Source organism: Cydia pomonella, chromosome 2 (assembly GCF_033807575.1).
Source record: "Cydia pomonella isolate Wapato2018A chromosome 2, ilCydPomo1, whole genome shotgun sequence".
NCBI classification, from domain to species: domain Eukaryota; kingdom Metazoa; phylum Arthropoda; class Insecta; order Lepidoptera; family Tortricidae; genus Cydia; species Cydia pomonella.
The window spans coordinates 13269223-13295103 of NC_084704.1; the positions used below are offsets into that span (position 1 = coordinate 13269223).

At 36.8% G+C, this 25881-nt stretch overlaps 2 protein-coding genes and 1 pseudogene across 2 annotated transcripts in view; all 3 read left to right on the forward strand.

The window, feature by feature from the left end:
- LOC133534432 (uncharacterized) overlaps nucleotides 1–25881 on the forward strand; it is a 107664-nt gene that overhangs the window by 48741 nt on the left and 33042 nt on the right. The window lies entirely within an intron of this gene.
- Nucleotides 1–25881, forward strand: part of LOC133534437 (IDLSRF-like peptide) — a 120481-nt gene that overhangs the window by 35754 nt on the left and 58846 nt on the right. The gene's annotated exons all lie outside the window — the stretch shown is intronic.
- On the forward strand, nucleotides 17639–20862 carry LOC133530293 (uncharacterized; annotated as a pseudogene).

Below are 25881 nucleotides of genomic sequence, written 5' to 3' on the forward strand. Positions count from 1 at the left end.
ATAATTAATTCACTATCTTCTTAAATATACCTAGACAGAAGTTTGGGACTAAAAATAATTAAAGTATTTGTTTTATTTATTTATTTTATTTCAATTAATCTTGTCTATTTAATTTGATTTAATATGACTTATGTTGATTTAAACTTATATTATTATTTTATTTTTATTTCTCACTTACCTACTTATTAAGTCATATGGGCCTAACAAATTATGGATGGAACGTCTGAAATAAACTATTACAATTTAAAAAAAAATACTTACCTACCTATACTTACCTATTTTATAAAATACAAATCAGTCACTCTACTTGCATTCAGCCAAACCTTTCAGCTCATCTAATTGTGATTTCTTAGACAATAAATAATAGGTGTAAGGAAGCACTTAGCATGAGTGTTGTTAAAGCTTAGCGCGTTGTGGCATCAAATTACGATACTTATTAATAAATGTAATGGGTACTTCGAAAAAATAATAATTTTAAAAGACTAAATTTTCTGCTTTCCATTTATAATGTAAGTATGACGCGGTTGTAGCGTTAAATAAATGTATGTAATTTCCTTCTTTTATATATTCCTTTATTTAAGCAAATTATATACGGAGAATGAACAACCAGAGCATTTCCGCTCCGTCCTCGTATGGTAGCTAACGAGCAGCAATTACAAAGCGTTTTCCTCTACCTCGCATCTAGAACCAAAAGGCCAGCTGTTTCTACGCATTTGCTAATTTCAAAACGGAGGAGGTTCTATTTGATTATGTGAAGTTTAACCGAACTTCAATCAGCATTTAATAAGACTCTTTATTTTACATAAAATACGCATGCATAAATATACAAAATAGTCTAGAGACGGCGTTTTCTGTTTTATTTTATTTTTCTTAGTAAAATGTCGTTGGAAAAATAATTAATAATAATAATATGATTGGGAAAAATGAGAAATTTTATTTTTCATCGATATATTTGCAAACTATCACACTTCTCGTTTGGGCATAGACTAAGGTTGATAGCACTTTGAATTTTTAATGTACAGTTACACAAACATCCATTAAAGGCGGTATTACATCGGAATGAAGGAATATCTTCCACAAACTATCACACTTCTTGTACGGGCAAAGACTAAGGTTGATAGCACTTTTGATTTTTTATTTCACTTCCAGTAAAAACACCGATAAAATTGCATATCAGCTTGCCAAACATACTTTCTTCTTCCTCGTTTCTCCCTCATAACTGAGGGTCGCGATCACATGAGATCGTTATTTTGTGCATGATTTTCCGCTAATAATAGGCGCGTGTGTAAATCCTTGGCAGGCCTTCTTAACAACAATGTCCACCCAGCGGGTTGGTGGATGTTCACTACCCCGTCCTCCATCCACCATACCAATAATAATGCGCTGGAGACAAATGGATGACAGCCGGCATTGGATTTTTAATTCCGTCAGGAGTGACGCATTAGTCCGGCGCGCCGTCCAAGAAATCCCATACTTTAGGTTACTCGTACTTTAATTTAATATTTTTTTAATTTAATAGCGAACATACTTTGGTTACTTGAATTAACGTGAAAATTTAACGGGCTGTTTGAACATAGACTAAGGTTGACAGCACTTTTGATATTTAATTTTACTTCGAGTAAAAAACACGGATAAAACAGCATGTAGATGTAGTGTATGGACGCCCGGCCGGAAGCAGGCGGGCTGTTGATCGCGTGTTGCGTTCATTCAGCCCAATTCCCTGAAGTTGGAGCTGCAGGTTACTGTGCCGCGCGGCATTCCCATACCAATCTCCTCAAATCTTCTTGTTTTCCTGCAGAACAGAAGGACATCTTTAAGTTCGACGTCCTTTAGTTCGTTTTCTATTAGTGAGTCTCTACCGAATGTATTATATCGCAGTGCCGCGTACATGATACATTCTGCTAGTAGATGGAAGCTAGTTTCCTCCTTACCACAGTGTGGACAGGAAGCGTCTCTATTTATTTTCATTACTTACCTTGAGATGTCTGTTGAGAGTATTGTGACCAGTAATGATACCTGTCAACAAAACAGCATACCAACATGACGAACATAATTTGGACTACTTAAACTTTGAAGATGTGTAGCGAAACCACCGAAACCAACCGAAAGTTGCCGAAAATGGCCGATCGTCGTAACATAAAGACTTTAATGAAAATTTCTTTAGCTGATTGTGAAGTAAATACACAGCGAAAACGGTAATTAATATGCTCTTGTTCTATTCTCATATTTAAACAATAGATTTGCATATTTTTTCTGATGATACGTGCGCCGTATTGGAGAAACGTGTCACCTAAAATCCTAAAAGGTTTTTTGTAAGGCACCATCTCGCTCTGTCTAGTAGAAGATGAATGGAATGTTCGTATATAATATTGAACAAATGCTAAACGAACTAGGTAAAGTGGAAACCTCTACTCCACCTACTTACTACATTTCGCGTTAAGGCTGAAAAAATGGTTTGCCTTACAAACTTGATATGAAAATAACTATTGAATAAGGGTAGTGATTAAGGATATACTAGTGTCTCTGTGAGCTGTAGACCTTGCGAGTATGACTTAAAACTGAATGAATGTAATATGGCCCCGCCATTTTGGAAACTTTCCAATACCTAACTGAACAGACAAAATAAATTATTTAATCATCGAACCTGCTCACAAAATTGCGACCTGTAGAATAGAACATTCGGACATAGGAAAGCATTTTTACCCAAGCCGAAACGGAGACCTTCACTAACGCTCGGTCAATAATGTAACATTAAATGGGGTCTCCAAAATCCGTAGTAATAAACCCGCAAACTAAGTGCGAGTACATGACGAAGTGTATCGATAAAAGGACATGAACCCATTTATGACTTTCCATGTGCTATTCTGAGCAAAAAGTTTCTTTCAGGCAAAAAAAGTTTCTGCGTTATACGTACAACTTCTATGTTTACGAAATATAAGGAAAATGAAAAAAAAAGAGTACGTAGCGAAAGCGACAGGTTAACTAATATAATTTGCAGGGTCTGGTAATTCCGAGAGAAAAGGATCTCAGTATTTTTTACTAATAAAAACGTACCATTTGATACCTATCAAATGATAATGATATTAAAATAAAACGAAAACAAAAATACAACTGTATATACCTTGTACTGTAAAACTTTCCGCATCTCAAAATATATCTACGCCTCTTGGTGTCAAAATGCCGGTTTATTGGCTTAACTAGAAAATGACAAAGTATTATTTGTTGCGGGTTTGACCCAATTATCAAGCAATTTTCACTGCGGGAATATTATTATGTATCTGATCGATGGCTCTTGTTTAACAATATTTTGAATAATTGATCCGTGGCTTTTCTTGATTAACAAAAACTGGAATTGACAAATTATTTTTTGTCGGTTAGCTTAGTGAGGAAAATTACTTCAATCATGATCAAAAATGTTTGAAAATTAACAAAGATAAACATAGAATATTCCCTGCCCTCTAGGGTTATGTTTGCGCCTCATCATGCAGTTACATATTATACAAAATACGTTAGTAAATCTTTCGATATTATGCGACCAATTTTTATCTGTTATCTTACGGCCCGATTCGAAGAATGATTAACGGCCCGATTCGAAGAATGATATACCTACTATAACGATAAGTTCTGGTTTAGATAAGTTCTCATTTAGATATCGTTTGTATGTTGTATAATTGACAGTTCTAAGATCTTAAACGTGTCATAATCATTCTTCGAATCGGGCCGTAAGACACGTTTAAGATCTTGGAAAGATCTTTAAAAGATTGATAACTACACTAACGACATGTCAAAATTTACGGTTATTTCGATTCCGCTGTGATCCCAATAAGATCTATCTACGATATTTGTAACGTCAAAGTGACATTGGTTGCCCGAATCGAGCTGCTTCTGTAAATTATACGACATACAAACGATATTTAAATGAGAACTTATCTAAATCAGAACTTATCGTTATCGTATCTCATTCTTGGGATCGGGCTGTTAGTTACGATTGTGGCAATCTCAATCTGAAGCAATTCTTTGAATCGAGCATAACCGAACGATTGAGCGATAAGAGGGAGGGGGGGGTTCGTTTTTAGGGTTCCGTAGCCAAATGGCATAAAACGGAACCCTTATAGTTTCGCCATGTCCGTCTGTCTGTCTGTCTGTCTGTCTGTCTGTCTGTCTGTCCGAGACTTTGCTCCGTGGTCGTTAGTGCTAGAAAGCTGAAATTTGGCATGGATATATAAATCAATAAAGCCGACAAAGTCGTACAATAAAATCTAAAAAAATAATTTTTTTTAGGGTACCTCCCCTACACGTAAAGGGGGGTGAATTTTTTTTTTCGCTTCAACCCTAGAGTAAGGGGTATCGTTGGAAAGGTCTTTCAAAACTAATAGGGGTTTTCAAGAAACATTTTTTGATAAAGTGAATATATTCGGAGATAATCGCTCCGGAAGAAAAAAAAATGTGTCCCCCCCCTCTAACTTTTGAACCATAGGTCCAAAAAATATGAAAAAAATCGTGGAAGTAGAGCTTAAGAAAGACATTAAATGAAAACTATAGCGGACATGATCAGTTTAGCTGTTTTTGAGTTATCGCAAAAAGTTTTCCCTTCATAGTAAAAAGACTTACTTTAATTAGGTACTGATTATGCAAATTTGCCTATTTGTTTAACTCGGGTGAAAGGTACCGTTTCATCCCTTGGTTAACAATTTACTGTACTTTAAGCTCCAGTTTAGCTTATTGTGACGGAAGAGTAACTACGGAACCCTACACTGAGCGTGGCCCGACATGCTCTTGGCCGGTTATTAAATTGAAATGTCACACAGACGAAAAGGCCTCTTACTATAGTTTACCTGCATACCGTAGCAGTATACTTGTAATTTTAGAATAAAATAGCCGAACGTCGCGATAACCCTATCTCTCGTCGCAAGTTTCGTGTGGCATGCCATTTTTTGTTCCTTTCATTATAACCGTTTGTTTTCCTGACTTTAGACCCCCTCTAATTGGTCAATAAATACGGACCGCACACATGTACTACATTCCAAAGATGAAAATTTCCATATAAATTGACCAGTTTTTATTGCTCCAGGGTATAATCAAACTGTTTACTTACTCTTAAATGTTGACCCTGCTTAGATAAAAAAAATGGTAAATTTCATATACCTACACGGCATTTTTAGGACTTCGTTCGGTAATTAAATTAATACTAGGATTTGGTTAGTTTCGGACATTTGGTGACGTCACACTAATTGGGTTTTGTTCGGAATTAGTACAGTCGCCATCAGATATATCGGAGCGGCCGATGTGCTCAAAAATATCTGAACCGTCACTCTAACGCCTTGACAATAGAGGCGTGTTCAGATATTTGAGAGCACCGCGGCCGCTCCGATATATCTCATGGCGGCTGTACGTAAAAACCTTAACAGTAAATTTTAATTAGGCTTTTATTATTAGGTAAGCATCTGCTGAATTTTTATTAAGCTGCGCTAATAAATTAAAAAAATAACTCTCATAGGTACATAAGTATAGTGAATATTCAGTAAGCATTTATTGTACATATAATATTATGCCTATAACAAAGATTGACTAAGTTGTTAATATTTTATATAACATTATAAACCATTATATATTAAAAATACTGTTTTGTTTTAATTTACCTAACTGTTGCCTCACTGCAAAGTTAGTACAGATTTGAAACAGAATGTTTTGCACATTCGAAGTTGACTATACTTTTTACTGCCTACCCTCAAGCAATTCATTTATTACAAAACCACAGCTTACAACAATTTAAAGGGAATGAATTATGGTGGTATCAAAGGATCCGACTTTACTGCTATTAATTCTAATTTTATAGCATTTACAATTAGCTTTGGATTTATGGATCACGATATTGGAATGTGTAACGCTGTAAGCTGATGTAAAGTGAATAATAAAGTACCTACGTATGGTACACTGGATTAAACCGTGTTTGGTATGATTAATGTTACTTTATTAAGATGTCGTTTTGGTATATTTACGAGTGTCTTATCTCATCTTAATAAGGTTTCATTTATTGGTTTATTTAAAATAGGCCAACGTTATTTACAGAGGGCTTTATTGGCGAAAATTGAAGTTCGTAAATTCTGTCACTCTAATAATGCCTTAATTAGAGTAAAAGAGAAAGATGACCGAATTTTGGTGTTCGCGGAAGGCCCTCTGACATAAGATTTTATCTTGGTATATTTTTCTGATTATATCTTTAAAGGTTGCCCCTTTAATTAATGTCAATGTCACTGCGTATTAATATGTAAGAGAGCTGACATGTTTACGTACTCCTACCATATATAGGAGTTGAAATGAGTGTAGGTGGTATAACATAGGGCATGAACGAATATCGTATCAGTTGAAATGCCTTAAGTAGCATATGCCCTTGCAGGCTTTATAAGTATCATATGCAGTACGCTTGTTATAGACGTTTTGAGTTTTTATAGACAACCGGATTGTTTGTAATTTTATTCATTTTACGGATTGATTTTACCAAGAAAAAAAGCACAGGAGTGGAAAACTCGAAATGATGCAAAAATTTATTACATTCTCAGCTATTACCTATTAATCTTACTATGGTCTTCATAACTGCCTAGAACAGCAGGCACATTGATGAACTTGACCTAATTCAACCTTTATATACAATTGTACCCCTAAGGTAGGAAACCTTTAAAAATAAGTATATAAAATTGGAGAAATCACTCACGCCCTGGACTCTGTCACAATGAAGATAAAGGAGATCTCAATAGGTAACATATTACCGTTGCCGTAGCGGGACATCAAAGGCAATGACGTAAATCTAACTAATGCCTCCAATGGCACCCTCCTTGGACTCGGCTTCCGGAGCTCGGAAAATATTAAACAATTGGAGGAGGTAATTGAGGAATTCGAGTCCGCTTCGAACTCACAAATGTCTTTCATTGAAACATTTTCCCTAATGTACTTATCAAGTACGTAGCCTGTAATATCCATGCTTCCGTTATACATCTTTTTTTTATGTAAGACTTATAAAACTTAAACACATTTGCGTGCGTGCGTTCCGGCGGAGGGTAACGGTGATGGTACGCAAATGTCTTCCGCAAAAAATGTTAAAACATGCTCCGTTTTACGAGAACCACATTAAAACGGAACGTGGAGAAAATATTTTTTTATTGGATAGCGAAACCTTCTGCACTTTGTTAAATGAAAAATAAATATAATTCGTCGTACTATTACATAGAGTGCTCGAATAATTGCGTTAGTTGGCAACATTGCTAAGGTACCTACCTACAGTTCTGTTATTGGCAGCTACCTTGTTAACTGTACCTTGTACCTAACTGGTACCTTGATATTCAGAACTAGGCACATTACATACGAGCTGATTTATTTTTAGAAGTTCAGGGCCTGAATGGTTATAGTCAATTTATTCGATGTAATCTATGGCTCCTGTCTTTTTAACCGACTACAAAATATTTTTTTATTTGAAGTTGGTGGAAGTTTATATGTTGAGATTACCGCGATATGGCATAGCGGTAAATCTAATAGGTCATTTGGGTTCTCCGGGGGTCCAGGTTCTTTTTTCAATCGCATGATTATCATGTTTTTGAATTGTTAAGGTCAAGAAATCAGGTTTCGAATAAAGGCCTCAAGATAGTAATTCAAATTAATGGTAATCGTATTATGATCTAAAAAGTTAAGATTTTTCATAAACTTTGCTGGATGAATCTACTGCATCTTAAAGGTAAGTTTTTTGTTTCATAGTTCTATTTCTTCACGACAAAAGTCCAAGTATTTTTACAAGCTGCTGTCATTTATCTTTGTAATTCTGAATATTACTGTGTATCTCGTAGTCACACATGATATGTTTGTCACACTTACACTCACATACTCTCGTATTATATTATATTTTATTAAATGGCGGCTTACTTACACCTGAAACGCGGTATCAAAAATAATCTCCGTGTCATTTAACATTGAACATAATACAGCACTACAAACACTAGGCATAAACCTTTCCCAGAAGAGAAAGCATCTAAAATGGCTCATCTGTAACGGAATGCCCACGAACGTTGCCCTTTTTGTTGAGTAAGTAGCAACCAAGGGAACCGAGGGGTAATCTATTATACCATAAAACTAGGTATGTAACCTGCTATTTCATATTTGTAGTGCTGTAGTATACTTTACGACAGGTTCCTTGGGGAAATTCCCCAAGTTTTGCTTTACGTCTGTTTTCAATATCTTAAGCTCATGCTGGTTGAGGCTGTTAAAATGGAAGTGAAATTTTAATTTGAGTATTCATATGAATTTAGTCAACTTAAAAATAGTTTGCAAAATTTGTAATAAAATCAAGTGTTATATTATTATGTATATTGTCATTTCTTCCTCGATAAAAACCGGCCAAGTGCGTATCGGACTACGTGTAATGGAGGATTTCGTACCTTCATACAATACAAAAAGCCGTATAAGCGAAAGATATGTACGCCGGCACTTACGACGTTTTATTAAGAAGTTTTTCGGCAACAATGTTTCGAAACAGTTCGGTGACGGTTACGACACATTGTGTATAGATTTGGTCAAATACTGAACGCAAAGTGTATAAAAATGATTCGACACTTTGTGACCGAAAAGTGTAGACACGGCGACCACATTTAGTTGCTGAAACAATTCAGGTCGCATTGTGTGCACACTGTTACCACACTAAGGGCCACTTGCACCAATCACTAACCCGGGGTCAACTGGTTAAACCTGGAGTTACCATGGCTACCAGTACAATTTGACACTGGGTTAACGGTTTAACTGGTTAACCCCGGGTTAGTGATTGGTGCAAGTGGCCCTAAGTAACCAAAACTGAACACAGTCGCAAAGTGTAGTGTGTAACTTTTACGACACCGTTACAACACATCTGACATTTAGTTACTAATTTGATGATTCTGCGACCGGAACGGTTAAATGGGTGTTTATGTGTGTATATATATATGCAATATCTGTCACTTATTCATTCATGTCTTTTCATATTTCAAAATGAACTGATTTCGTCGTTATGTACTGTTACAAATAGCTATTTAATTCGTACCAAGTTCCAAAAACGTCCATTATTCATACCAATAACTTAATATTTCGGCAAGAATAATAGGTTAGGACCATTAGATAAATAATGTTTAGATACCAACTTAAAATTTATTAAAATATAATACCTGCTTGCTAAACTCTTAACCTTGTATACGTTTGTATTAATCAGTAATTTGTCGTAACTAAATAGATTTGTTTTATTTTTCAGGTAAGCTGATACAAAAAAACATTGTGCACACACCTTGTGGGTAAGTAGGAACTTAGCAGGTAACATTTCTCAATATTGTTACACTGGCAAATTCGAATGTGCACTGATATCAAACTGATATAAGAATATTATTAGAATCATATTAATTAGCTATCAATCATGTCGCTCAGACAAGTCTGCGAACGTACGCGCGAATGACAGCTAACTGATATGATTCCAATATCATTCTAATATCAGTTTATATCAGTGCACGTTCTGATTGGCCTGATAGTCGCGAAACCTTTTATCGTCCTCTGTATTGTATGACATGAATATATTGCGCAATACAATACAACGCTTAAGGTAGAAGTACTAGTCCTCGACGCGGTACTAGTACTCGTCATCCATACTTTCAATTGCGATAAATAAGATAAGATTACCGTTACATTCATCGCAACTAGATTTAATAGATGAGAAATATTTATAGCTTTCGCATTTCACACGCTAAATTATAAAATATAGAACCTATTTTCAATTTATAAATAATATATGTGATGACGTTGTCATGAGTAATCAATCTCTAACGTAGTGATTATATGCTCTTTGTCTCTATTGTTAGCGATTTGGTTAAGCTTTGCTCGTATTTGCTGACTTATTTAAAATACTTCAACGGTAAGTTATGAACATATTTTATAATTGTGTTGATGCTAGAATGTACAGGAAGATTTTTAAGTACTAAATGTCGATTTCGTTCATTTTTACTGTGATAAACAAGCGTGTCCTTTATTAGAACTGAAAACCGCCGCAAGTCTAAAACTCAACACGGCTGACATTTATTGGGACTATTAGGTTATTTTCTAGGTCCCAATGTTTGTAGAGCCCTTTTTTATGATTTCATGATTAAAGTAGATAAAACGAATGTTTGCAGTTTTGTCATATCAGCCTATTTTTCAGTAAGTCACATTGATTTTACTGGGAAAAAAAAATACACGCAAATAGGCAGTTTTTTGTATTTTTTTTACGGTTTTTAAATGACGAAGAAGTGGAGCCGTGAAAGTACTGCAGAATGTGTGGAATACAATTTGTGTTTTGGGGGAATCCTTATTTTAGTTCATTCCATAATTTATTTTGCCAAAATGTGGAGCCGATTTATTTTATTTTATTACAGGAATGTAAAGCATATAAATTAAATATTATCAACGGAATACGTTTGTTTTATTCCATTATTTAATTTTGTAGTCAGTTTTAACACAAATCACATGTTTTTCACTGTATTTCCTGAATTATACTTAGATGCATTGATGTAAGTAAAATAGATGACATCTTTTAGGACTGCCAGCAAAAGCACGAGACATTTACTCGGACAACCCTATTGACTTACAATTTATTTCATTTTGAGATTTTTTTATATCACCCCTTTATAAAACAAATTGCATTTAAGAAAGGTAAAGGTCACATCTCCCAAAAGAGATGAATATGTTTTATATACATAGATGTGTAAATTATCGTAATATCACCGGCAGAAAGTACGAAGCTTGGCATGCAATTTTCACGAAAATCTATAAAAACTAAAAATGGGGATATAAAACTGGAGGGATAGGGAACCATTAACTTCTCGGCGTGTTTCTACTTCTATTTATTCTTAAATATTTTGGATTGACATGTCGAGCACCCGGACGTTTACCTTATATAAGCTATTGTAACGACTATTTCCTCTTTAAAATTTCAATATATTGTCGATACGTGTACGAACATGTAACCTCTGCAAATATAATCGACTCCAGGAAATCCTTATATAATATGTAAACCCGTCCAACTATGAACCAAAGCTGACACAATTGAGCGAAGTTTTAACAAAGGGCTTAAAGCTCACATTATTAATATTATATGTCATTAGCAAAGAGACTGCTAATTAATATATGTAACATAACATACGGGTTTGGTACTTAACATTTACGAGTACCTAGTAGAAAAATAATATGGCAGTAACAGCAAAATCCTTGTATTTATCATGCAGGCGCAAGAGCCCACGGCACTTGCCCCGATTCGTGTGATACCTGATATTGCCTACTTGAACCTAGAGCGGGCTTGTTGTAAATTTGAGTTTAGTTTGAGTCTGGAAAACTTACTGAGATGAGGTTCAATGAAGTATTTAAAAGGTAATTTGAAACTTCACGTAAGTACTGATATGGCTTTGATTAATTATGTCGGCTAAACAATATAATAGTTGAGGGGTTTCATATATAAATATTAAATTAACATTTCAATTTACCTCAGCAAACCATATTTAAATATAGACTTACGAGCGTATAGACTTGCCTTAGGGCCTGTTTACATATTAATTCGTGTTTAGTAGGAGTTTGTACATTTGCTACTAAACGCTAGTGCTATCTCATAATTTATTTATAATATATTAGATATTGATATGTCATAATTTTCAATTGTTCACGACAACATTATTTTAGGTACTTTTTAGAAAAATAAAATACAAAGAAACTATTTTTTTTTTTTTACATTACATACGCCATTTCGTTTCCTTAAATGTACTTAACCTGGAAGTTAACGGAGTTTAAAAAAACACGATGTTTCCTTTTTTTAGCACCATGCCCCGCCCCCACATGCCCCTCACCCCTCATTTGTACCTAATGCGGGGTGAGGGGCATCCTCAATCACAACCTCAAAATAAAATTTCAAAAGAAACCGGTAAACAGGAAGACAGGTAAAACACAGGCGGTCTTATCGAGCGATCTCTTCAAGACAACCTTTAGGTAGTGGAGAAATGATAATATTCATTTAACTATTTAGGAGGTTCAAAAAACTAAATTGGAAAATAAATAGAAGTTAATAAAAGGCTTTTAATATTAGACGAAAATCAACAACAATACTTTTAAAATAATGAAAACGAACGAACAAAAGCATACTTAAATAATACTTTTAAAGGTTTTCTTAGTCACGCATAATATGTACCCAATAAATAAACCTAAAGTGAAAATAAAAGTATTTCACAAAAAAAGGTCCAAATTAAATTGCCACTCAGGCAGCGGCTAGAATTTAGAACCCCAATTTATTTGTGAGATACAAATGGCGTAATCAAGCCCTCTTTCTTTGCTTGTGTTTCAACACTTTTATTATATTTAGTTTCAAATGCTTTTTATTCATTTTTTTATTAAAAACGAATTCATTTCCTGTAAAAAAATTGCGGGATTTGTAATAGAAAGAGAAACCAATACAGCGACTTTTCAAAAATGGTGTAAAGGAGGATTACGAGTATGTTGCTCTATCAACTGATAACACTTCTTATTAAACAAATATTATAGAAAAATATGAAAAACACCAGTTACCGTTAAATTTACCTATTCGTATGAATCAATCAATATGTCGAAGAAGAAGTAGAACGTAGTAATCTCACATAGATAAAAAAAAACTAATATTGTTCTCGTCATCACAATAAAAAATTGAGGTTAGGGTCACAAAACGTGAAGTAATTTATTGTAATGGTTGTATAATCTATCTACTGCAATATTCGGCGATAATAATAAAATGAGTTAATTAACATAGGTAGGTATTATACATAGAAGAAGCTCGTTCGTGTTTTATTAACGCAAAGTTAAATTGAATTTCGGAAGACGGTTTAATTCTCCCAACAGTTCACGTTCCTGTTCAGTGTTCATGCCGTGAACGGGGTTGACCTAAAATGGGAGGGTATTGCTGTTTCTGTATGTATTTCGTATGAAGGGATTTCGTATACTTTACCCGTAGCATGAGTAACTGACAGTGTTAAAACGTACTCGTATAAGTGCGAGTGAGATGTATAGAAAGTAAATTACGTTCTCGATAGCGTTTATGTCAGCGCCGAACTGGTGGTAGCCACACTTATGCCGTTATTACAAACTCATTTTAGTTAAAACATTATGAAAACTTTTTCTTCCCCTCGCGATCTCGGTCACGGTGAATTTACAATGAGGAAAACCTAATCTAATAACCTAATATAATAATTCTAGTTTTAATAAATAAGGCTGTTGAAATATTTCTAAATAGAAACGGCTATTAACGCGGAGCGGAGCACTAACGGCAAAAATACCTAACCGTGACGTACGCGACCAATATGTTTTTTTTTTTTCAATCGAATGTTTGTACTCTAGGCTGACGTCAATCTGAACGTGGGTAAATGTGAGTCCGTGGTTTGAAACAACGCAGTGCTTGATTAAATGTAGCCAAACATGCGGTCCGAGCAAATAACTAGTTGCAAACAATTACGCTCCGCTCTAATATTTGATGAATGCCAACCGACTGCAATTGGGAGTCGTCTCTAATTAACACTCCAAAGTTAGACTTTGAATCCTCTTTTTAACTTTACGAAACGAAGCTATCTGTTTGTTTAATTATCAATTTAATTTCCAATCGCATTATCGGCTGTCAGCGTGCCTTTGTTTCGTCGTCTGCTCCGGCCTGGCGTCTGCATTATCAATGACAAAGATTTTAAAATATCGAGGAAATCTCTTTATTTTATATTTTATTTTATTTTATTTTGATAGGCACAATAACACAATGCAGGCAACAACATTTTAAAATATTCCATACATAAGTATCTTGTACACTACCCACACCACGATTACAATTGTACACAACACACCCACGGAACAATTATTAAGCTAAGTACAATTTTTCACTATAAAATCTTGTTATTAAAGGCAATAAAGAATATAGAATTTTGGGACAGCAAAACATTTTTGAACTTAGGTAAAGAAACCTTCAAAATATCTAAGTTATTATATACACGACACATTCTAAAGACAGGCGCATTATTGGATACATTGTTATTATAAACCATAGGCAAGGCAAACAATTCCAGATTCCGTGTTCTCTTATTGTTGGCTCTAAGTGAAACATAATCCATGAGGTTACTGTCGAGACCACCATGCACAATTTTATGAAGTGTAACCATATCAACGACATTGCGTCGGGACAATAGTGATTGTAAATTATATGCTAAAAGTCTATCTGAATACTCAGGAAGCGTTCGGCGTGTTTTAGTTTTAGTGGAAAGATATCGTAAAAACTTTGCCTGTATTGATTCCAATCTATCAGAGTGTGTCTTATAAATTGGTTGCCAAACCGACGAGCAGTATTCAAGCGTAGTTCGTACTAATGCGGAGTATAGAACAATTAGGCTATTTGGCCCTTTGAAAGGTTTAGCAGTTCGCTTGATAAAACCAAGCATGCGATTACATTTCGACGACTTTATTATTTGTGCGGCCAATAATTGGACAGGCGACTAGATCGTGGCAAGTGGCGTATTCATAAATGTTTGGCAAATCTAACATGACGTTGATTACCATTTAGCACTATCTTTGTATCTTTGAAAAAAAACAGAGATTTACCAAGTTTTATAAATAAGGGGATAAGTAATCGCGCACACCCCTAAGTGTCTTAATATATTATATCGATAAACAGTATCGTCTTACGAAATAACAAATATGTACTTTAAATATTTTATCAGTTCCAAAATTTAACAAGGTATGTTATCAATATCATTAACAAATCTTGAGCGCAGTCATAAAGTCAAAAGAGATCAAGCAAACCTCTTTATTACTTTAACTCGTTTAACTTAGGTACTTAAGGATCCCTAGTTTGAAATGTAAAACAGCACTCTGAACAACTACGTTTGTTTCGGGAATTAACTAGCAGACAAACTTTTAGAGTTTCAAGCTTATTTAGTCAACACAAAGCTTTAGAGTTCATTGCCTAGAAATTAAAATTATAAGTATTCTCGCGTGACCTTCTGTGCAATGCTCTATCGAATTATTTTACCTCCTGAGTCCCAGAGGCTCTTATAAAGACTTTATACCAAAATGTAATTTTAACTTTTATTAAATAAGACAAGGCTCCAAATTCAAAAACAAAACTTAAGCTTCTGGAACTTAGCAGGTTAGTTTAAATATAAATGTTATAAACTATTTTCATACCTATTTTTAAAATGAGTCATTTTTTACGATGTATCTTGTATATTCTTTAAAAATTCACCCTTATGTACATGTTATATTATTTAATTATATCAGTTCATAATTATTATTATATTTATTTAAAATTTGTTTTGTAATTCGACTCATGAAAACATCTTCAACGATTTTGATAAACCTTATCTACAATACGGTTTTTCATAAAGAAGAAAAATCCATGTAGGAAGTTTCAAATGAGCTTACCTAATTATAAATTAAACTATTTCGACGACTTCCGTGATATTTTTACAATGTTAAAATCAAAGAAATAGTCATCAATAGTCAGAAAGATTCTACCCACGGTCTTGAAAATAACATTAAGTAAGTAAAGATTTTCCTTGCCAAAGTCGATAGATAATAATATCGTATCTATTGAACAGCTGCAAAAATAATAGCTATCGAGGTTGCCTTTGGGTCACTTGATAATATTTTTAATGGTTCTTTGCCGTGTTTATCTTAAACCGTTATTGAATATCGTCCAATTTAGAAAAAAAGCGGAAAATGGATAAAAGACAACGGTGATGTTTTGTAAAAGTACAAACATGATAGCAACTGGTACTCTTTTCGATTCGGAACGTCAACCCCTTTTCAGTGTTAATCCCGCTGCCGCAAGCGCATCCCGTTGGCCAAACGCAAACAAAGTGATCTATTAGTGCTTGAGTCGCGTTCATTCCGAAAGTAAAGGTTAACACAATTTACTCTCCTTTGAATACGAAAATGGCATAATACCCAAAAGGTTTTTACGGTTTTTACGTTTATAAAACGAAACTGACCTTATTCATATTAAGCCAAACGATAATAAAGCAGTTCGGCCAGAAAGTGGCTTTATAGTGACTAGTTTCTAAAAATCGTAATTTTTATACTACGAGTACTTACCTGTCATTTATAAAAAACAACCAAATTTTTGTCAACGGTCATAAACCTTAATAATTCATTAAAACTTTTCAATAATAAAAGGGCAGTTTACTCAATTAATTTAGGAGATAGGGACAGTATAGTTACTTTTTCTAATGCAAAAATGACTCAACATCAAATTTTATACTGTCATTTCCCAAAAAGCTGAGATATTTTATTAAGTCAGTTGTAGTTGTAAGGTGCAATGTATTCTGCGATGTTTAATGCAAACTTATGTAGATTCTCTAGACAAATATTGCCTAACAGTTTACACAATTTGCTGGAAATTTAGTACCAATGAATATTTATTAGGTTTTATTGGTTTTATAACTCATACAGTGTCTACTTAGGTTAGTTTCCAATCGGTTCAATTTCACATTACCATTTTGCCGTTTCATTTTCAGAAACTAATACGTGAGAATTGGGCATGAAAACTAAAACGGCACTATGCATAAAATTAAGGGCTCTGCTTAGTCGACGCTCTGCTTATTTGAAAGCGCGTAATACCTATTCGTTAAGTCTTTCTTGCGTCATGCAAATGAGTCTAGATTAGGCTAAGCTATTTACTAAAGTAATCAAATGCGTGAGGATGTCTCGGACTCCGTTTCTAATGAAAATAAGCAAGCCCAGATAAATCTAATCCATTTAACTCACATTTTCGTATAGCTATAGATATCGCCTGTAGACAATGAGGTTCAAGGCCCTCTAGAGTGCTAATTTAATAACATAATATATAGTTTGGCACGAAAGTAGGAGACATCGGTCTGAGATGGGCCTGGGCCAGGCACGTATATCGCCTAGATGATGCCAGGTGGAGCAAGTGGGTCCTAGCGTGGAGCCCGTGGAGGCCTCGTTCTAAGACCGGATCACATATCTCCACCCAGATGGGAGGATGACATTAAAATGATTGCAGGCCCACTTTGGAGGAGAGAAGCAGCAAACCGGGCTGGTTGCGGAAGCATTTTAATATTTGAACAGCTTTTTATGTTTTTAAAACCTAGTATCGTGGAATATTATAATTTTATCTACACACATATCATAAACCCTGTATGATTACGAGAAACTGTTTTATTACAACAAATTTCTTATCTGTGATAATGTTGTAATTGCTTCATAACTATATCAAAATCGATTTGGTTATGACATTCAAATTTGGAACACATCTGAAAAAAAAGCAATTCGATTTGACCTCTATTCTAATATCAGTCGAGATGCCTTTTTGTTCGAAATGAAATGTCAATTGCATACAATTTTGATATATCTCGCATGTTAGTTTGTATTGAAAGATACGGAAATAGGCCCCCGACTCTAGTTTGTCTCTGAATAAAAAAAAACTACGAATGCGTGACGTGCTTGAAAAAGTTTTCATTTACCGCCATTTGTCGTACAGTTTATCTTTTAATTAGTTTTATTTTAAATATAAAGTGTGTATGTAATATATGGGTATAATGATGTAAGAGGGTAGAAACAATTCTCACTGACATAATGTATAAGTACCTACTTATCATCGCTCTCTTTCAATAAATAGTTGTTACCAAGCGGACGCGTCTTGTGCTTTCTCTCCGTTCTAGAAGTTCCTGGATAGTCAGTGCATCTTAAATACTTCAGTGGCGACGAAATCGAACTGTGAACGCGTGTGAAACTTTTTTTTTAGTGGACGTGAGTGAATATCGCAGTTACAATGTCTATCGGTAAAATTGGTGCTTTCGATGTGCATAAGGATAATTGGGATTTATATGTGGAGCGCTTGGGCCAGTATTTTGTGGTTAACGACGTTAAACCGGCTGTGCAGGTAGCGACTTTAATCACCGTTATGGGTAGTGAGGCGTACGAGCTCATGGCAAACTTATGTTCACCGGACAAACCGTCAACAAAAGAATTTGATGACCTTGTGGCAGTTATGAAGAAGCACCTACAGCCGACGCGGAGTACCATGGCCGAACGATTTAAATTTCGTCAGAGGACATAAAGAAGTGACGAAACCATCGCGGAATATACTGCGGAGTTAAAAAAGTTAACAAAAGATTGTGATTTTCAAGAAGCCAGTTTAAAAGAGAATTTACGAGACCAATTCGTGTGTGGTATCCGTAATGATAGCATTCGGCAAAAGTTATTTACGGAAGATAACCTAACATTTGAAAGAGCATTTAAAATGGCGGTGGCGATGGAAGCAGCGGAAAGTCATGCGGCGTTGGTACAGGATCGTTCTACAATAGAGGAGGGAGTATCATCATCCATGATAGCAACGGCAGTGCATCAGCTGGCCACGGTGACAAGCGACAGTCGGCGGAGGCGGCTAGCACCGAGCGCTATGGGCCGCGCGGTCCAAAGGTCACGCAGGGCGACGGGACAAAGGGCGCTATGGGCGCGGGCAAGCGACGAGTCGTTACGAACAGTGCGGACTGGAAGGGAGGACAAACCCAGCAATGTTCGGCGTGCGGAGGGCAGCATGGACAGAGCTCGTGTAAATTTAGGGCCTATGTTTGCAGAGTATGTAACAAAGAAGGGCATCTTAAGAAAATGTGTCCGAATTTAAGAAAAAACGTCTCTTTTCACGCGATGTTAGAAGAGCAGGCAGGGTACCAGTATTCAGACAGTGACAGTAACGGCAGTGAAGAGGTAAATAACTTTTCTATAGATGCTAAAAAGTTAAAGAAGTATGGGCCTTACATGGTGCAATTAAAAGTGAATAATGTAAATTTAGTTATGGAAGTAGATACGGGCAGTGCGATATCTTGTATTAGCTATGATTGTTATAGTCAATTATTTCCTGAGTGTCCGTTAAAAGCTAGCAATTTGAATTTATGTTATTATACGGACATAAGTGTCAAACCCGTAGGTAAAATATTACCTTCGGTGCAATATAACAAAAAATGTAAAGAGTTAGATTTGTATGTAATGGTTAACGGGAAAACGAGTTTACTCGGCGGACAGTGGATAAAAGAGTTAGGAATACTACCTGACTTAGTAAAATCCGTCAATTGTAATAATGTTAGTACAAAGCATATTTTTGACATAAACGATTTCAGTTCCAGATATTGTGAAGTATTTGAAGGCGGCTTGGGAAGGTTTACTGGCGGAACGGTGGGGTTCCGGCTGCGAGAGGGCGCGGCGCCCGTGTTCCTGCGCGCACGACCTCTGGCGTACGCGCTGCGCGAGCCAGTTGAGCGCGCGCTCGATCAGCTGGTGGCGGACGGTGTGATCACTCCGGTAAACTCGTCCGACTGGGCTACGCCTATTGTTCCGGTGATGAAAAAAGATGGAACCATTCGGGTATGTGCTGACTTTAAACTAACTCTCAACAGATGTTTGGAGGTAGACCGTTTTCCGCTGCCACGGGTTGATGACTTACTTGCTAAATTATATGGAGGGACTCGATTTACCAAATTAGATTTATCGCAAGCGTACGCACAATTTGAATTAGACGAATCCAAACGGTTTACAGTGATAAATACCCATAAAGGCTTATTCATGTACAATCGACTTATATACGGCTTAGCTTCGAGCCCCGGTATTTTTCAGAGGAAATTAGAACAGCTATTTGGAGATTTACCGCGCGTAGGTATTTTTTTAGACGATCTGATAATAACCGGGGAAGATGATGAAACGCATTTAAAAACGTTACATGAGGTGTTCAGAAGGCTCAAAACTTACGGTCTAAAGGTTAGGAAAGATAAATGTACTTTCTTTTCCGAATCGGTGACGTACTTAGGTTTCGTTATCAGTAAACATGGTGTACACACGTGTCCTGAGAAAATAGAAGCAATAAAAAAGGTTCCCGAACCAAATAGTATTACGGAGTTACGGTCTTTTATAGGCTTAGTAATGTATTATGCGAAATTTGTCCGAAATATTAGTACGGTACTCACACCGTTTTACAAGTTACTAAAGAAGGGGGTTACGTTTCAGTGGAACCAGGAGTGTAGTGAGGCGTTTAGGAAAATAAAAGAAATATTAACGTCTAGTGAAGTCCTGGCTCATTATTCTCTCGATCTGCCAGTGGTTTTGACTTGTGACGCTAGTAGCTTGGGGGTGGGCGCTGTGGTGTCTCACATTACGCCGGACGGCGAGCGGCCGGTGGCGTACGCGTCGCGAACACTCAATGCGGCAGAAAAGGGCTATTCGCAAATTGAACGTGAAGCATTGAGTAGAATATTTGGGGTGAGAAAATTCCACCAATATTTATATGGTAGGGAATTCACTTTACGGACCGACCATAAGCCTCTGGTATCTATTTTTGGCGAAAAGAAAGGAATACCAGTAATGGCAGCTAGTAGACTTCAACGATGGGCGGTATTGCTAGCCGGATATAATTTTAATATTGAATATGTGCGCAGTGAGAGTAACGCGGCAGACGCCCTGTCCCGTTTGCCGGTAAACAAATCGGTCAGTTTAACGAAAGAAGTTACGTATTTGAATTTTGTTCAAGATTTTTTACCTATAGATAAAAAAATGGTTCAAGTTAGCACAGAAAAAGATTCTGTATTAAGGCGAATAGTAAGTTTGTAACACTTTGGGGTATCCACCCAGTGTTATAAACAGCTGAGTAGCATATTATATAGGTACTTTATAGTAGGGTGGTCCACGTTTGTATGAAAAAAATTCAAACTTGACTGAAGGTTCGGGCCACCCCCTAATTTTGTTACACGTATTGACAATATCATGTGTGCAAAATTTCAGAAAGATATACTAACGGGAACGGGGTGCTCATCACACATGAGATATTGAAATTATTTACGAAACTTGTAATTTTTTGAGCAACTAGGAAAATATTAATAATACAAAAATACACGAGTTTGTATAAAAAAAAAAAATTAAAAAATTAAAATTCATTTATTTCAGACAATTGACAATCCATAATTTATAAAGTTAATTAATTAGAACTAAAATTAAATAACATTAACATACAATTATATAAATTAAATACTATTAGACTTGAATAAATAAAAATTAAAATTAAATATTAATAAATAATAACAAACATTACATTAAATTAAATTTCCTATTAAAACTGACATGCAGGGAGGACCAGTGCCTCAAAAGGCCACTGTCCCATCTATTTGCCACTGTGGCCAGGAGGCTGTGGCGGCTGTCACGCACCCTGCTAAGCATCGCGGCGCAACGCTTGCGGAGCGTGGCGTGGAAACCGTCCACGCTCGCATCCGCAAACATCCCGGACGCGCTACAGTATCGCGGCAGCCGCAACAGCACCCTGAAGGCATCGTTGTATTGGACCCGCAGAGCATTTAGCGATCGCTGGGTGTACCTTGTCCATAGGCTACATGTGTACAGCGATGTACAGTACGCTTTAAATAAGGTTATCTTTACTTGGGCTGTACATCGGCTGAACCTGCGCGCAATCATGTTTGCTCTCATCGCTAAAGCTCTGCGTTCCCTCTCAATGTCTGCATCATCACGCAGATCTTCGGTAACCAAATGTCCAAGATATTTAAAAGACCTCACCCTATTTAGTTCCTGTCCATCAAGAAGAATGGGAGGGACATACGTTGGGCTTTTGGTTCCCGCTTTAAAAACCATATATTCGCTTTTGAGCGCATTGTATTTTAACTTATGGTTACGGGCGTACGATTCGCAAATGTCGATAAGTATTTTCAATCCCCCTATCGACGGGCTCAGCAACACCATATCATCCGCATAACTTATATTATTGAAACAGACTCTGTCAACATGGCATCCGACATGCGTGCTGCTGAGTCCCTCGATTAGGTCATTAATATATAAATTAAATAATTTCGGGGAGGTTAGGCCCCCTTGCCTTACACCGCATTGCAATCCGTACTCGTCCGAAAGTGCGTTGCCCCACCGGACACTGTTTCTCTGGCCACCATACCAACACCTAAATATACGTGTTAGCTCCTTGGGAAACTTGATCCTGTCAAGCTTTTTCCAAAGAAGGTCGTAATTGACAAGATCAAAAGCTTTGGAAAGATCCAAAAAGCACGCATATATAGGCGTTTTTCTTCTTGTATAATACTCGACAGCCTGCTTTAGACATGTGATTGCGCTCTCTGTGGAAAGGCCTGCACGAAAACCGAACTGAGCGTCATGTATCTGCAAACACTTGTCCAATTGCACACTAAGCAGGCCGTCAAACACTCTAGCTATAATGGTTGCCAGAGAAATAGGCCTGTAATTCGTTTTATCGGATATATCACCAGTTTTATTTTTGATGATAGGAACTACTAACGTTTTCGTCATACTTTCGGGCAAATACGAATGGCTAATACATAGGTTAAAGAGCATTGATAGGCATCTGGGCAAGTGTGGACCAGCAAACTGCAGATGCTCGACGCTTAAGTAGTCATGACCGGGAGACTTTCCTCTTTTCATTTCCTTTAAAACTTTAGTGATGTCTTTCGCACTAAAGCGAACTTGAAAGTCATTCCCAGTTCTATCGTCTGGCATTTGCAGGTCCATATTCCCACTACAGGATGTCTTTACGCTAAAATACTCTTTGAACATATTCGCAATATCCTTAGCGTTTGAAATGCCTTCCACCGTGACAGAGAGTCCCGGCCGTGCTTCCATTTTTTTTGTGAGTTTCCAAAAGCTGCTGAAATTGTTTTTACTGTGATGCGAAGCAAGTAAATCCATTTTAATTTGTTCCTGGTGGTTTTGAACCCACCTAAGCCTGGACTTAAATATTTTGCGACTTGTGCACATCGCGTCAAAAGTACGTCCCGTATTAGGCTTACCACACGACACCCAGTTTTGGAAACAAAGCCTGGCCTCCCTGTGCGCCTGACTAACATGTTTGTTCCACCCTATAACCCTACTCGACCTGGAACTGCAAGTGACTTCCTTACTCTGTAAGGATGCCTCGCTCAGTGCGTTAGTTATTTTATGATACAGGTCATCTAGGATCACGACATGGTCAGAGTTGTTACAGGAGTGGTCACAACAAGCTACGAGATCAGCAGGAAAATCTATCAATTTTAATAATTCATTACATTTATTCGTGTATTTATCGACTTCAATATGTGTACGCTCGCCCCATACTATTTGTTTACTACCCGGTTTTAAATTGTAATCACAAAGCTTAGATTTCACTACACTTATATTACATTCGATTATTAAAGGGTAATGGTCGGAACAGAACACACCATATTTAACATAAACATCAAGTACAGATTGAAAACCAGCTTTTGTGGTTAGGCAGTGATCTAACCATCGTTTACACCCGTGCGCATCACTTAAATACGTAAATGTTCCAGATACGATACCTAATTTATCTAAGTCCGCACATATCCAATTGTGTTCCTCACAGAAACTTAATAATTCGTTCGAAAATAACTCGCCCGGGTGAGCGTTAAAATCCCCTAATACGAATACAGTTTCGACAGCACTTTCATTAACTATTGCATTAATAGTACTTACGCATTGCACGAACTCAGGTAGGTTGTCCACAGAGTTATTCGGCATGTACACACTAAACACTAAAATTTCTTTATCGCTGGACGTTAACTTAATCGCGCTTATTCTTGGGTTATCACATTGTATAACAGAGGTTGTAGGGAAAAGCTTTTTACGCCACAGCAGTGCAGTGCCACCGTAGGGCCTGCCTCGTAACATTCCTGCAGACGTGTCGACTGCCGATGTTCCTGTATATGCAAACTCGTCACTTATAGTGTTAAGTAATGACAGATTCCAGTTGAAAAGCCACGTTTCCTGAAGGGCTATTACATCTGTAAACGTGCACAGTTTTCTAACGTCATCAATTGATCGTATTATACTCCGACAGTTGAAAGAACATAAACTAAAACTGCTTCTAATACTATTAGCCATTAATTAATTTGATAAGTGATTCGTAGCACGCGTAGCAATCGTAGGACACGTAGCACTGGTAGCGGTCGCCGGATTCGCTGTGTTTACATTCATATATTTTTGTTTCGATGGCACAAATCGACGAAAAATAATGTCTTTTGGCCAAAATGTTTCATCTAGAAACATACCTACATGCTGACTGGGCACATTAAACCTGAAAGCATTGTGGAGTTTACTCTTGTCTTTCATTATTATTTGCTCCAGCTTAACACTAATTTGGGTTTTTTCGAGTATGTATTCGATTATATCCGTTTGAGACGTCTCTTTATGTATATTCGTAATTAAGATCGGTATAAACCTTTCCGCTGCTTTAAATTTGCTACTGTGGGTCGTGCCAGCTGTACCAGATTTGCCAATAAACCGATTTTTAATTTTGCGATTTGACCTGTATTCGACCTTTTTCCATTCTCCATCCTTAGCCATCTCCGCATAAGACAATTGCTGTTGGTCTACCTGAGAGGGCGCGCCATTGTTTATTTCTGCGTTTACATCTATCATCCGTTCGGCAGGCGGAGCGCCATTGGCGCTATTGCTAAGGGCCGACAGTTGTTTACTGGTTTGCGCTCCGGCTGATGAGTCAGACAGGCGAGGGGGTGGCGGTGAAGCGAGGGGTACTGTATCTTGCGCTCGCGCCGGCGCATTGGAGTTGTTTACATCGCATATCGTCTCGCTTTCGAGCGCCATCGAGTGTGACAGAGAGGGCAAGATACTTGTTTCTTGTAAGTTCGAGGGAGATAATATGGTCCTGTTTTGTTCGGGTAATCTGCTCGGCGGTGATGATAGGTCAACAGGCAATAATCCTATTGGCCCGCTGTCAAGATTTGCACCACGTCTCACGTTGACGTTTGAATACGAATTGCCAACGTTTCTAAAAAATGGACTACTCTTTGTTCTAGTTTGGGATCCATTTATGTTCGTTTTGAATATTTCTAAATCATCATGCGTGACATAATGCGATTTGATGATTCTTAATTCGTTTTTCAGCGTCACAATGTCCTTAAGGAGCGATGACACATCCACGGAGTCAAAATCTAACGGTGGGAGTTTGTGCAAGTCACGAGCCACAAACACTGGAATCTTGTCTGGTTCGGTGACTTTCACCAAGTCCAAAATATCCTCGATATCCCGTCGTTCATGTCCATCGTTTCTTCTATTAATTTTCCGTTTTCGTGGAGGTACCGATTGGAATAACAAATCCTTGGCTATTTTGATATCCTCTGTCGAGAAGAATTCAACACAAATTCTACACAAACTCTCGTCATCCATGACGTGCAGCTTATTAACCACATAAGCTAAAAGTTCGTTCACAACTACATTGCAATAATTACATTTTAAAATATCGACGGCCATAGTGCATTGGCTAGCGATACGCGATGCGCCCGATACGTATGGATGCGCGCGCGCGACTCCGCGATTGTATAGTTATATTTATTAAAATAAACACTACAAAAGTACAAATACGCAAAAATAAGCATTACAAAGTACAACAGTTAGTTATTCGTATTTTTAATAGCATCTACTAGTGACGTTTTCTTCGGTTGCGTTGATACAATCTTCTGGTTGTGTTCCACTATATGCAAAATGATTTGCTTTTCCTCTTGAATCTTGGTAAGAAGCCTATTATATGCTTCAAATAATTTGACATCTCTTTCAGTAGTATCGTTTACGACACGTAAGTTGTGAATTTTCTGTATGCCTTGCACATAGAAGTTTTGTGCCAAATTTCTATTGGCATTTGCAGAAAAGATTCTTTAATGTCCAGCATAGAGAAGTTAGAAAGGTTTCGGTCCTTAAAATATCAGTGTTTCCTTTTACCAAGCGAGGATCAGCTTAATTGTTCATGCCTTCTACTATTGCTGCTTTTTCGACAAAAGTCACTTTGCCATAAAATAAAGCAAAGCC